The sequence below is a fragment of the Dendrobates tinctorius genome, unplaced genomic scaffold, assembly GCF_039654945.1.
Source record: "Dendrobates tinctorius isolate UK_male_01 unplaced genomic scaffold, ASM3965494v1 ptg000246l, whole genome shotgun sequence".
In the NCBI taxonomy this organism is placed as follows: Eukaryota; Metazoa; Chordata; class Amphibia; order Anura; family Dendrobatidae; genus Dendrobates; species Dendrobates tinctorius.
In genome coordinates this window covers 3,138,280-3,150,876 of record NW_027361913.1, presented here as the reverse complement: position 1 = coordinate 3,150,876, position 12,597 = coordinate 3,138,280, and the positions used below count along the sequence as shown (strand labels likewise).

Below are 12,597 nucleotides of genomic sequence, written 5' to 3'. Positions count from 1 at the left end.
TCCAGATGATTAAAATATCATCAATGAAGCGGTAGTAGGCCAGGGGCCTGATGGGGCATGAGGACAAAAAGTCGCTTTCAAGCTTTGCCATGAAAAGATTTGCATACTGTGGAGTCATTTTACTTCCCATAGCTGTGCCAGTCTCCTGTAGATAGATCCTGTTGTCAAATTCAAAGTAATTGTGGGTGAGGATGAATTTTATAAGTTTCACCACAGCATCAGCATCAGTCCCTGTGTTTTCCATGAAGAATTTGCAGGCATTTAAACCATCTTGGTGTGGGATATTAGAGTACAAAGATTCCACATCCATGGTGGCCAGGATGGTTCCTTCTGGTAGAGGACCTATTGCTGCTAGTTTATTCAATAGGTCAGTTGTGTCCTGAATGTAGCTGGATGTATGCTTCACCAGTGGTTTAAGAATACCCTCTACCCATCCAGATACCTGCTCAGTGAGGGTGCCCACACATGAAATAATTGGTCTTCCTGGATTTCCAGATTTGTGGATTTTGGGAAGCATGTAGAATGTCCCTATTCTTGGAGTCTCTGGTATCAGGTCATCGCCAGCTCTTATGGACTGGTCAGGCAGACAAGAAACCAACTTGTTTAGTTCCTTGTAATAGTCCTGTGTAGGATCCGACTCCAATTTTCTATAGTAGCGTGTGTCCATAAGTTGCCTGTTTGCTTCCTTCATGTAGTCTGACGTATTCATCATGACTATTGCACCTCCTTTGTCAGCAGGTTTAATGATGATTTCTTTGTTGGTTTTTAAAGACTGTATGGCCTTTCTCTCCTGGGCACTGATGCTGGATGCTTGTCTCCTGTTAGTGTCTATGATTGTGGATTTTATCACAATGGACAAGGGAGGTGCAATAGTTACATTCAGGACACAACTGACCTATTGAATAAACTAGCAGCAATTACAACCTTTACTACAAAAAGATGCCCGATTGAAATCCATTTTTCCAGACCCCCCACTGCTGTGTTTTAGGCAGCCCCCAAATTTAAGAAGCATCATTGTCAGAAGCTCCCTGTCCTCTACAACAACTGCAGGAACCTTTCCTTGCAACCAGAAAAAATGTAAAACCTGTCCATTTATAATGACCACGGACAAGATAAAGATCCCCAACTCACATCAGGACTACAAGATCGCAGGTACTTTCAGCTGCATTACATCTAATGTGGTGTACTTAATTATTTGTACTAAATGTCCAACTGGGGGTATGTATGTGGGGGAGACAGGGCAAAAGCTTAGAACAAGGATGAATTCTCATCGTCACACAATAAGAGAAAAAAGAATGGATCTACCTGTGGCAAAACATCTCTGTATCCCTGATCACAGCAGCGTGGATATGAAATTACTGGTATTGAAAGGTAACTTCAATTCTCAGAGAGAGAGACGAGTTTGGGAGTACAAATTTATGACGAACTTTGACACTCTCAGTGCTGGAATGAATGTGTCGCATGGATTTATGTCTTTTTACATCAATTAAGGAATTTCCTTTTAAAACCGTGTGGGGGCATCACAACACAGAACTAGACCCCAATCAGAGGACCATAAAACATCCGGACTCCTTATCTATGAACTGGTCCAATGTTTATATTTATGTTTCTCCCTCTCCCATATTGATAGTTCTGCTTCACGTCACTTGTCTTATCTATTGCATTTTTTCTAGGCTGTATTGTGCATAAATATGTGACTCTTCAGATTTTTTTATTAGTCTAGCCTGATGAAGAGACCTGAGTAGTCTCGAAAGCTTGCAATGTGTTACCATCTTTTCAGTTAGCCATTAAAAGGTATCAACTACTGAGGACTCTCAATCCTGAATATTTTTCTATCTACTGGCTAACACGGTACAAAGATATACATCTTCCCTGTAGAGAAAATAGAGAAACTTTAGCTGACAAAATCGAATCACAATTTGAGAAAACTCTGATCCAAGACTTATGAGAGTGTGATTAGCATAATCAGACTGGTTTTCTCAAATGAGAGAAAAATGGTCTTGTGGCCTTAGCCAAGTTATCATCATTTTGCAGTTTACAGTGAATGCAGAATTATGAGCTGTGGATATGTATGATTTATTATGACTTTCCAATATTTCCGTCCTTGATTTTTTGCTGTCTAGTAAAAATAAAAAATCAAGTTGGTAGTCCTGATCACAACCATCATCAAAACTTAGTGGTGAAATGGCTTTGTATTGTCCTGCAGGACAATGCCTGGCTTCATGTGGCCAGTGTGTGTTGGTAGTTACTGGATTGTGAAGCCATTGATGCCATTAACTGTCCCTAGCGTTTCTGATCTAAACCCAATTGAGGACTTCTGAGATTTTATCTCAGTGTATATGATGACAAAATGTAACACCACAAACTGTATAGGAGCTCACTGACTCCCTAAAGCAAGGTCTGGGAGAACATCTTTCAGGACACCATCAGGAGTTATAGTCCATACAGAGTACTAAGTCACAATATGCTTTGAGGTGTAACTTCATGCAAATTGGATCCACCAGGGACTTCAGTTTTTCACTTTAATTTTTGTGGTGGTTTGGATTCAAGCCCTCAATTGGTTGATAACTTTGGTTTCCACTAACCATTGATACTTCATTTTGTACTAAATAAAAGGTTCAACATGAATCTTTTATTCAATGAGATCCGATGTCTGACTTGTGTTCCTGTCATTTTTGAGTAGCATATGCAAAACTCACTTCCTTCGTCAGAGATTGCAAACTATTGTACATTCCAAATATAAAAATAAATATAAAACTTGAGAATTACAAAATTGTGAAATGTAATATTATAAATTAGTTGCCTACAAAAATACCCACTCATGGCAGATCATCTTTAAAGTCACATTTAGTATTCTCTTTGTTTTTCATGAAAGAATCCACTGATCCTTTTCATATTATTAAAATTTGGGTTTGTGAGCTTTATTACTTTGAATTATGATGAAGAAAGTTGGAAAATATCCTGAAAAGTCTGACTTAATAGAAACAAAAGCTAGATTAGGAGCACTGTTTTCCTCCTGAAGTGCAGATTTTCCTAAAATAGTTTGCAGACTCCATATACAGAGCCTCTAAGTGCTAGAAGAGCAGAATGCACCCTCAAGTCAACACATTTTGGAAATTATACCCCTGCCAAACTTGTGGATGCTAAAGATGGTTTATGTGCACTGGGGCTTAGAAGGGAGGGGGGTATTTGGGAGCCCAGAATTTGCTAATTTCTTTTGGGGCGAGGAGCCGTTTCACTTTTTCAGAGCCTTTGTACTACCATAACATCAACCTGAGTGAAGACTTTCTTTTTTTGTGGATTGAATTGAAGCTTTTATTTGTAACATTTTACATAATGTTTGGGATCACATTTATCCTGGGCTCTACACTGGGGTTTCCATCTAAATCTGAGTGAAGTGAATCAGATGAAATCCCTGAGGGATCTAATCACAAATGAGACAGTAGAGTTACTCTGAACTCTGCCTGACCTTTGTTCAGCAGAGTCCTTCTTTTCACAAAACTATGGCTGACCAAATTTTTATGCACAGCTAAAAAGACGGACACCGCCGGATCACAGGTCAGATAGCATCCACAGTGCCTCCATCTGCCTCATGATAGGGAATCTTCCGCCTGGGGTGCCGTCCGAATCAAGTATTTCAGACATTTACATTACCTCCTAATTACCACAGCACGCTACCCTCCGCCCCAGCCTGCCACCGGTCCCTACATACTCACTATTAGGCCGGGATCACACATGCAAGAAACTCGGACGAGTCTCGAATGTTAATACTCGGCAATGCCGCCGGCACTCTGATAGGAGCGTACGACTGTATGTCTTCCTATGCAGCCGCACGGTCCGCTCCCGAGTACCGGCGGCACTGCCGGGAATTAACATGCGTGACTCCTCCGAGTTTCTCTCATGTGTGATCCTTGCCTTTCAGTTTGATGCTTAATGTAGACAATGGAAAAAGTGTTCTGGTAACTGATTCACAGCTCAGTGTTTTACCAGGGCTGTCCACGTTAGTTTTTCTCCCAAGTCATGATCTGCTGGAGGGGTTGTGATGACTGGAGTTTAGGAAACACTACACTAGATGATCACACATGCTACCTATCAAAATCATGACATGAGCACAGACCAAGTTCCCCTATAAACATTGTATGTGCTGCCAGTCTTGTATGTACCACAGACTGAGAACAAGTTCTACATAATTACAAATTTATATTACTAACCTAACGGAAATATGTATAACAAGTTCATGATCCCTGCATCAGCATGAAATATGAATATGCTTTCATTTATTGAATGGATCCGACACGCCATATAAAGACCAACCAAGAAAATATATCAGTAGGGTTCAAAATATGTCAGTGCTGCAACTTAGATATCATTATCAAAAACATTATTTCATGCCTACTTTGTATAGATATAAATTTATTACACCCTTTTTTGCTTACAGTTTCTGGGTTACAAGCAGATTTTTTAAAACCCAATAAATCCGATATAGAAGAAGTCATCTTACCTTTAAATCTTGAGAAATGAGTGAAATCAAGCAAACTGCTGCTACATTTACTGCTACAAGATCTTCTTTGTGTGAAAATTATAAAAAAATGTGTAAAGGTTTTCCTGTGTAAAGAGGAAGTAGATTGCAACAGCGATATTGCTGTATATACTGAAATGTGTTGTGCTCTGCGTAGTCATCCCAAGACATTCAGAAACCACCTAGAAGTCAATTCCGAGGAACAGGACTGCTTGGTTTTTAAAGGGTTTTTCCTGTAATACACTGGCAAGTGACTAAATGTAAAACATAATAGTATAATATATTTATTGTTTAAACTGCCACCAGTGGTGATGTCTCGTGCAAGCAGTGCACAACCCCAGTGACTCCAAATTTTAAAGCTACTTGTATTCAGTTTCTTTAGAGAAATGAAAAGTCTTTTATTTTTAATTTTGAGTTATCACTGTCCAACCTGAACAATAGACCCTACTGTCAGCTCTTCGATGATTGTGTCAAAAGATGGAGGGTCTCTTGAAGATGAAGAGATGAGAAGTCTGCATAACTAGTAAATCCCTAATATAATTTTCTCACACATATGCGCATTTTAATCTTGATGTCCCATAGAATCCTGCACATCTGTCAGAGGATACAGGCAGTCATTAGCCTCTTAATGACCGCCAATATGTCTTTTTACAGAACTGAGAAAAAAGAGAATAGCATCCCCATACAGGTGAAAATCCAACAGCTGTCAGCTGTACACTATTGTAAAGGGGATAAGTTAATAATTCTTCATTGTTGTATTTATTTATGCCTTTTGCTCTCTGTTATTGCTACATGTTCTATGTGCTACCTAATGTGTGATATCGTACTGCTACCCCTTCTGGGTATTACCATTGCTGTATTTCCATGTTTCTCATTGTATGTAGTGTGATAATGCTCACTTTGTTTATAAGGAAAGCGTAGTACTCTTGATTGGACACTAGAGGAGGCACTGTAGTATAAAGAATAGTTGGTAGGTAGTGTAGGGTTAAGTGTAGTAGGGGTAGGGGCTGCCGAAAGCTAAGGTTAGAGCAGAAGGGAAGTTATTCACAGGGCCAGGGTGCCCGAAGTGTCATGAACAGGTCACCGAGGAGGATGGCAGGAATAGGCTAGGCCACTAGGAAACAGAAAGGTTGGTCACTTAGCGAATTGCAGACCCCTAATCCTAACAACACAACTAACAGTAGCCGTTGAGCGTACCTGCGATACCCTAGATGCCACGACACAGCCGGAGAACTAATTAGGCCTAAAGCAAGAAAGGTGAAATCTAACTTGCCCCGGAGAAGAACCCCAAAGAAATAGATAGCCCCCAAACATATATTGTTGGTGAGACCAGATGAGGGACAAACACAGGCAGAAAATAGACTGAGCAAATGATGGGGCCCAAACTGTCTAGATAGGATAGGAAAGGAAAGACACTGCAATTGCGCAAAAACCCTAAAAAATCCAACACGTCTCATGTACAAAACAACACTGAGGTCTCACGACCTCTCCCCCACTATATCAGCATTCTGGTGTAAACTGGCAGCAAAGCAAAAGAGACTAATATAAAAGGGGACTGAACAAACTGACACAAGCTGTAACATATGGAGCGGGGTCCAGCACAGCCCCAGCAGGGAGGACGCTGAACCCGCACATCAAAGCAGAAAGAGGCAAAACCAGATCAGATGCAAAGGATTAGCAAATAGACAACTTAACTGAAAAATGCAGGATCAGGCAGGAGATAGCAGAGTATTTTCCCTCAAAATCTGGAACACAGTCCGAACATGTTCCACATGAGTATCCCAATCACTGGAAAAGATCAAAATATCATCCAGATAAATGATCAAAAACTTATCCACAAAGTCCCGGAAAATATCGTTCATAAAAGATTGGAAGACGGAAGGGGCATTAGTGAGCCCAAAAGGCATCACCAGGTACTCAAAATGTCCCTCCGGAGTATTAAACGCCGTCTTCCATTCATCCCCGAGTTTGGTAAACCAACAAGCACTTTTAACTCTGGAAAATAAATCAGAAATCAGGGGTAACGGGTACTGATATTTAACAGTGATTTTGTTAAGGGAACGATAGTCAATGCATGGCCTTAGGCTGGTTTCACATTTGCGTTTTTTAGCGCTGGAAAAAAACGCATACCTGCGCATGCGTTTTTTCCCCTATATTTAACATGGGTGCGCATACCTGCGCGCTTGTAAGCGCATGTATGCGATTTTCATGCACTGCGTTTTTTTGGGGTGTGCGTTATATGCGCACGTTTTGCGCTAAAAATGGCCTTTATAGCCTATGGATGCGCATATGTGCGCACTGGCATGCTCATGTATGCGTTTTTTTGCATATGCGTTTTTTTTTTTTAACCATGGAATTTAGGGGTTTGGGTTAGAGTTAGGGTTAGTTAAGGGGGTTTAGGGTTAGGGTCAGGGTCAGGGTTAGGGTTGGGGTTTGGGTCAGGGTTAGGGTTAAGTATGGTTTGGTTAAGGGTTAGGGTCAGGGTTAGGGTCAGGATTAGGGTTAAGTATGGTTTTGTTAAGGGTTAGGGTCAGGGTTAGGGTTAGGGTTAGGGTCAGGGTTAGGGTTAGGGTCAGGGTTAGGGTTAAGTATGGTTTTGTTAAGGATTAGGGTCAGGGTTAGGGTCAGGATTAGGGTTAAGTATGGTTTTGTTAAGGGTTAGGGTCAGGGTTAGGGTTAGGGTTAGGGTCAGGGTTAGGGTTAGGGTTAGGGTCAGGGTTGGGGTTAGGGTCAGGGTTAGGGTTAAGTATGGTTTTGTTAAGGATTAGGGTCAGGGTTAGGGTCAGGATTAGGGTTAAGTATGGTTTTGTTAAGGGTCAGGGTTAGGGTTAGGGTTAGGGTTAGGGTCAGGGTTAGGGTTAGGGTTAGGGTCAGGGTTAGGGTTAGGGTTAGGGTCAGGGTTAGGGTTAGTAAAGTCATGGTTTGGGTAGTGTGAGGGGCCACCTAAAAATGTTGGAAAAAAACGCAAACGCGGTAAAAACGCACTAAAAACGCATACAAACGCATAAAAACGCTGCGTTTTTTTCATGCATGCTCATAAAAATGCTTGAAAAAAACGCAGCAGTTGTATGCTTATGTATGCGTTTTTTCAATGCGTTTTTTTGCGGGAAAAACGCGCTGCAAAAAAAAGCAAGCGTGAAACTAGCCTTAATGAGCCATCTTTCTTGGCCACAAAAAAACCCCAGCACCTAAAGGTGAAGAGGATGGTCTGATATGACCCTTCTCCAATGACTCCTTGATATAAGATCACATAACATCATGTTCAGGTACCGATAAATTGAAAAGCCGACCCTTGGGAAAATTACAACTGGGCATTAACTCAATTGCACAGTCATAACTCCTATGAGGAGGCAAAGACGCAGACTTACTCTCACTAAATACATCAGAAAAATCAGCCAAATAGTCAGGAACATAATGAGACTGGGGAAAGGTGGAGAAAACAGGAGTGTCACTAAGACACATTGACAACCTCAACTCACCACAGACACAGATTTCCAATCCAAAACATGATTATGGGTGCAACCAAGGAAAACCCAGCACAATAATATCATGTAAATTGTGCAACACCAAAAATTTACAATTCTCTTGGTGGTCCGGGGCGACCCGCATTTTCACCTGGGTCCAAAACTGGGATTTATTCTCCACCAAAGGAGTAGCATCAATACCCCTCAAAGTGATAGGAGTCCGCAGGGGTACCATGGGAAAATCTCAACTTTTGGCAAAGTCATAATCCATCAGATTCAAAGCTGCTCCTGAATCAACAAAAGCCTTAGCAGAAAATGTAGACAAGGAGCAGATCAAGGTAACCGCCAAAAGGAACTTAGGCTGTACACTGCCCACCGCAAATGTGTGAGCAAAACGCTTTTCTCGTTTAGGGCAGACAGAAATAGTATGAGAGGCGTCCCCACAAAAAAAACTCAACTTATTATGCCTTCTAAACTCTTGACGTTGCGCCCTAGACAAAACCCTATCACATTTCATGGGTTCAGAAGTTTGTTCGAAAGACGGCACCACCTCTCGTGTAGTTTTACGTTCACGTAAAGATCGATTAATTTGAATGGCCAATGACATAGAGTCGTCAAGACCAGAGGGGACAGGAAATCCCACCATAACATCTTTTACGTTTTCTGTCAGACCCTTCCGAAAGAGAGCTGCTAGGGCATCATCATTCCATTTAGTAAAGACCGCCCACTTTTGGAATTTTTGACAATATAACTCTGCAGAATCCTGACCCTTGTTCAATGCCAATAAGGTTTTCTCAGCTTGATCAATAGCATTAGGTTCATCATACAACAACCCCAGGGCTTGAAAAAATGCATCCACATTAGCCAGAATAGGATCTCCAGGTGTCAAAGAAAAAGCCCAATTCTGGGGATCGCCGTGCAGCAGGTATATGACAATTTTAACTTGCTGCACAGAGCTCCCCGATGAGTTAGGTTTCAAAGAAAAAAATAGTTTACAATTATTCTTAAAATTTAAAAATTTTTACATCAGGAGTAGGGATCTTTGGTTCTACAGCAGATGATTGAACGAGATAGGCAGAAATTCCCCGCACTTCAGCAGCGAGCTGCTCTACACGATCGGACAATTGCTTAGTCTCCATTAGAAAAAAAATCCTCCTACGGCCCCAGAGAAAAAGAGGAAAAAATATATAAAAAAATTCGGACCCCTTTTTTTTTTTTTTTTTACAATTCTATCCTTCTTTAGAGTACCCTAGAATCTACAGTATGGCTGGTGATTCTGTTATGAACAGGTCACCGAGGAGGATGGCAGGAATAGGCTAGGCCACCAGGAAACAAGAAAGGTTGGTCACTTAGCGAATTGCAGAACCCTAATCCTAGCAACACAGCTAACAGTAGCCGTGGAGCGTACCTACGATGCCCTAGACGCCACGACACAGCCGGAGAACTAATTAGGCCTAAAGCAAGAAAGGTGAAATTTAAACTGCCCCGGAGTAGAATCCCAAAGAAATAGCCCCCAAACATATATTGTCGGTGAGACCAGATGAGGGACAAACACAGGCAGAAAATAGACTGAGCAAATGATGGGGCCCAAACTGTCTAAATAGGATAGGAAAGGAAAGACACTGTCTGCAATTATGCAAAAACCCTAAAAAATCCAACACGTCTGATGTACAAAAAAACACTGAGGTCTCTCAACCTCTCCCCCACTATATCAGCATTCTGGTGTAAACTGGCAGCAAAGCAAAAGAGACTAATATAACAGGGGACTGAGCAAACTGAAACAAGCTGTAACATATGGAGCGGGGTCCAGCACAGCCCCAGCAGGGAGCATGCTGAACCTGCACAGCAAAGCAGAAAGAGGCAAAACCAGATCAGATGCAAAGGATTAGCAAATAGACAACTTAACTGAAATGCAGGATCAGGCAGGAGACAGCAGACCTCAAGTTGCACAGGAAGAACTAATCACCAGCAACAATTGAGGGAAGCCTGCTCATTTAAATACTCCCAATCAGTAACCCCAGATTTCCAATCATCATTGTCAGGTGGCAGACCTCTGTCAATCCGGCCAGCTCCACTACCCACAGTAACCATCAGCGGGAGCCCCTACTCAGAAGTAAGAGAATTCACAACACCGAAGAGTCCTCATGAACTATAGGCCAAGGACGGCTCAGCAGCCACGCAATGTTAAGCAGTGACAGCCCACGTTATCCACGGCCACTGGGCATCACTGCAGTAGGCCAGTACAGTAGGAAGAAGATGTGGCGACTCATAGCCTGGGCGGACGCCTTTAGGGCGAGAGTTGGTTGGAGTGAGGAACAGAAGGAAGTTGAAGCTTTGTAGGGAACGGTACAGACGGGCCGGATGCTTTTCCAGAAGCGACTAAACCAGGTGGGGGATGACTTCAGGTCTGGGGCAAAACAGGCAGAAGAAATTGTCAGCATGGCGAGGTTAAGCCAGGAAGAAGCTGGGAAGCAGTCTAGGATGGTCCGGTCTGGACATGTGCCACACGGAAGTGTCAGCAGGGTAGGGAAAGCTGAGGAAGCCAGTAAAGCCGAATGTGAATTCCATTATGTGTCTACTGTGGATATAATGTATGAAGTTCTAAGTTAAGAAAAAGTTCAAGTGATTCTGGAGTGTGTCTCTTCATTACTGGGAGTCACCTGGAAGAAGGGCCGTCACTGCCTGGGAACTGTCCAGGGGGACCTGAACCTAGAGACACAGGTACGCTGAGCAGTGGATTACAGTTTTATGGGAGGGAAGGTCAGAACACAGATGCTTCAGTGTCTCTGGCAATGACTACAGTCCTGGCCTCCCCTTACACTATAGCTGACAATTTGCTGCATTTGCCGCAATCAGAGTTGACACTGTCCATATCTGTTTAACCCCTTAGATGCGGCTGTCAAAAGTGATTACATCATATAAATGGTTAACAGAGTGTGGGGGGGCTTCTTATTTAACCCCTTTCTGACATTTGATGTACTATACAGTCCATGTGACCCAGCATAATTTGACCATGGACGGTAAAGTAATAGTGTTTGGCCGATTGCGGCCGGGTGTCAGCTTATTCTCACAGCTGACACTCGGCACTAAGTGCCGGGAGCAGGCAGAGGGAAGGAGCACTGTTCTGCGAGCTATAAATTTTTTATTTTTTTGCTGATGACAGTGTATGGTGGCTCGTTTATTGCGGTACAAGATGACGTTTTCAGCAGTACAATGTTTACATCCATCTTTTTGATCACGTGTTATTCCACTTTTTGTTCAGCGGTATGATGATAAAGCTTAGTTTTTTTGCCTTGTTTTTTTTATTTTTTTTAAGGGGTTCACTAAAGGGGTTAACTAGTGCGACATTTTTATAGGGTAGGTTGTTACGGACGCGGCTATACTAAATAGGTATACTTTTATTTTTTTTATTTACATAATAACAATGTGTTTGTTAGTGAATTTTTATTTATTTATTTACTTATTTAGGGATTTCTAAAAAAAATATTTTTACACATGTTAAATTTTTTTCTTTACATTTTTACATTGTCCCAGGGTGGGACATCACTATATAAATCCAGATAGCTGATCTGACACTTTGCAGAGCACTGATCAGCTCTCAGCTGGCACTGACAAGCCACCTCCATGCAGGACCCGGAAGGACCCCGCGGCCATCTTGGATCTTGGCCTGCAGGGAGGAGGCCCTCGGAACAACGCGATCACATCGCATTGTTCTGAGGGTCTCAGGGAAACATACAGGGAGCCCCCTCCCTGCCCAATGCTTCCCTATGCCACCAAAACACTGCGATCAAGTTTGATCGCAGTGTGCCGGGGGTTAAAGTGCCGGGTGTTAGCTGACACTCGACCACGATCAACCGCGCTCCCCCCGAGGGCGCGGCTGATTGATGATGACGCACTATCCCGTCCTTGGGAATTAAGTCGCAGGCCACATGGACGGGATAGTACGTCATCTGGAAGAAAGGGGTTAATAAACTACCTGACAGCAGTTTTCAATATGTTGAGGGGTGCTGTTTTTAAAATGGTATTACTTTTGGGGGTTTTCCAATATATAGGACCCTCAAAGTCACTTCAAACCTGGAGAGGTCCCTAAAAAAATAAATTTTGTACATTTCCTTGAAAAAATGAAAAATTACTTTTTAAATCTCCTAAAATGCAAACAAAATAAAATAACATTTTACAAATGGTGCTGGTGTAAGTAAACATGTGGGAAATGCTATTTATTAATGTTTTCTGTTGTATGACCATCTGGATTAAAGGGAGAATCATTCAAAGATTGAAAATTGCTCATTTTTTTTTACATTTTTGTCAAATTGTTGATATTTCTTTACAAATAAACACAAAGTATTTGACCTAAATTTACCATTATCATAAATTATAACGTGCCACGAAAAAAACAGTCTCAAAATCACTCGGATTTGTTGAAGAATTCCAGAGTTATTACCACATAAAGTGACACTGGTCAGATTTAAAAAATTTGGCCCAGTCTCTAAGGGGTTAATTCAACTGTTAAGTCTGTCTGAGGCTTTCAACTTTCAACTCAAAAAGGCTACCTCAGACAGAATTGCCGCTACCCACTTTGTCTTAGAGATCATGGAGAAACCCCAGCCTTCACAC

At 42.0% G+C, this 12,597-nt stretch overlaps 1 protein-coding gene and 1 long non-coding RNA gene across 3 annotated transcripts in view; one reads left to right on the top strand and one right to left on the bottom strand.

Moving 5' to 3' along the window:
• Window positions 1-4,632, bottom strand: part of CD53 (CD53 molecule) — a 145,321-nt gene extending 140,689 nt beyond the window's left edge. For both annotated transcript variants that reach the window (XM_073557268.1, XM_073557267.1), the window contains exon 1: window positions 4,502-4,632. The gene's annotated coding sequence lies outside the window, so the exon portion shown is untranslated. The remainder of the gene's footprint in view (window positions 1-4,501) is intronic.
• The window catches only part of LOC141063207 (uncharacterized), a 119,757-nt gene that overhangs the window by 22,759 nt on the left and 84,401 nt on the right, over window positions 1-12,597 (top strand). The gene's annotated exons all lie outside the window — the stretch shown is intronic.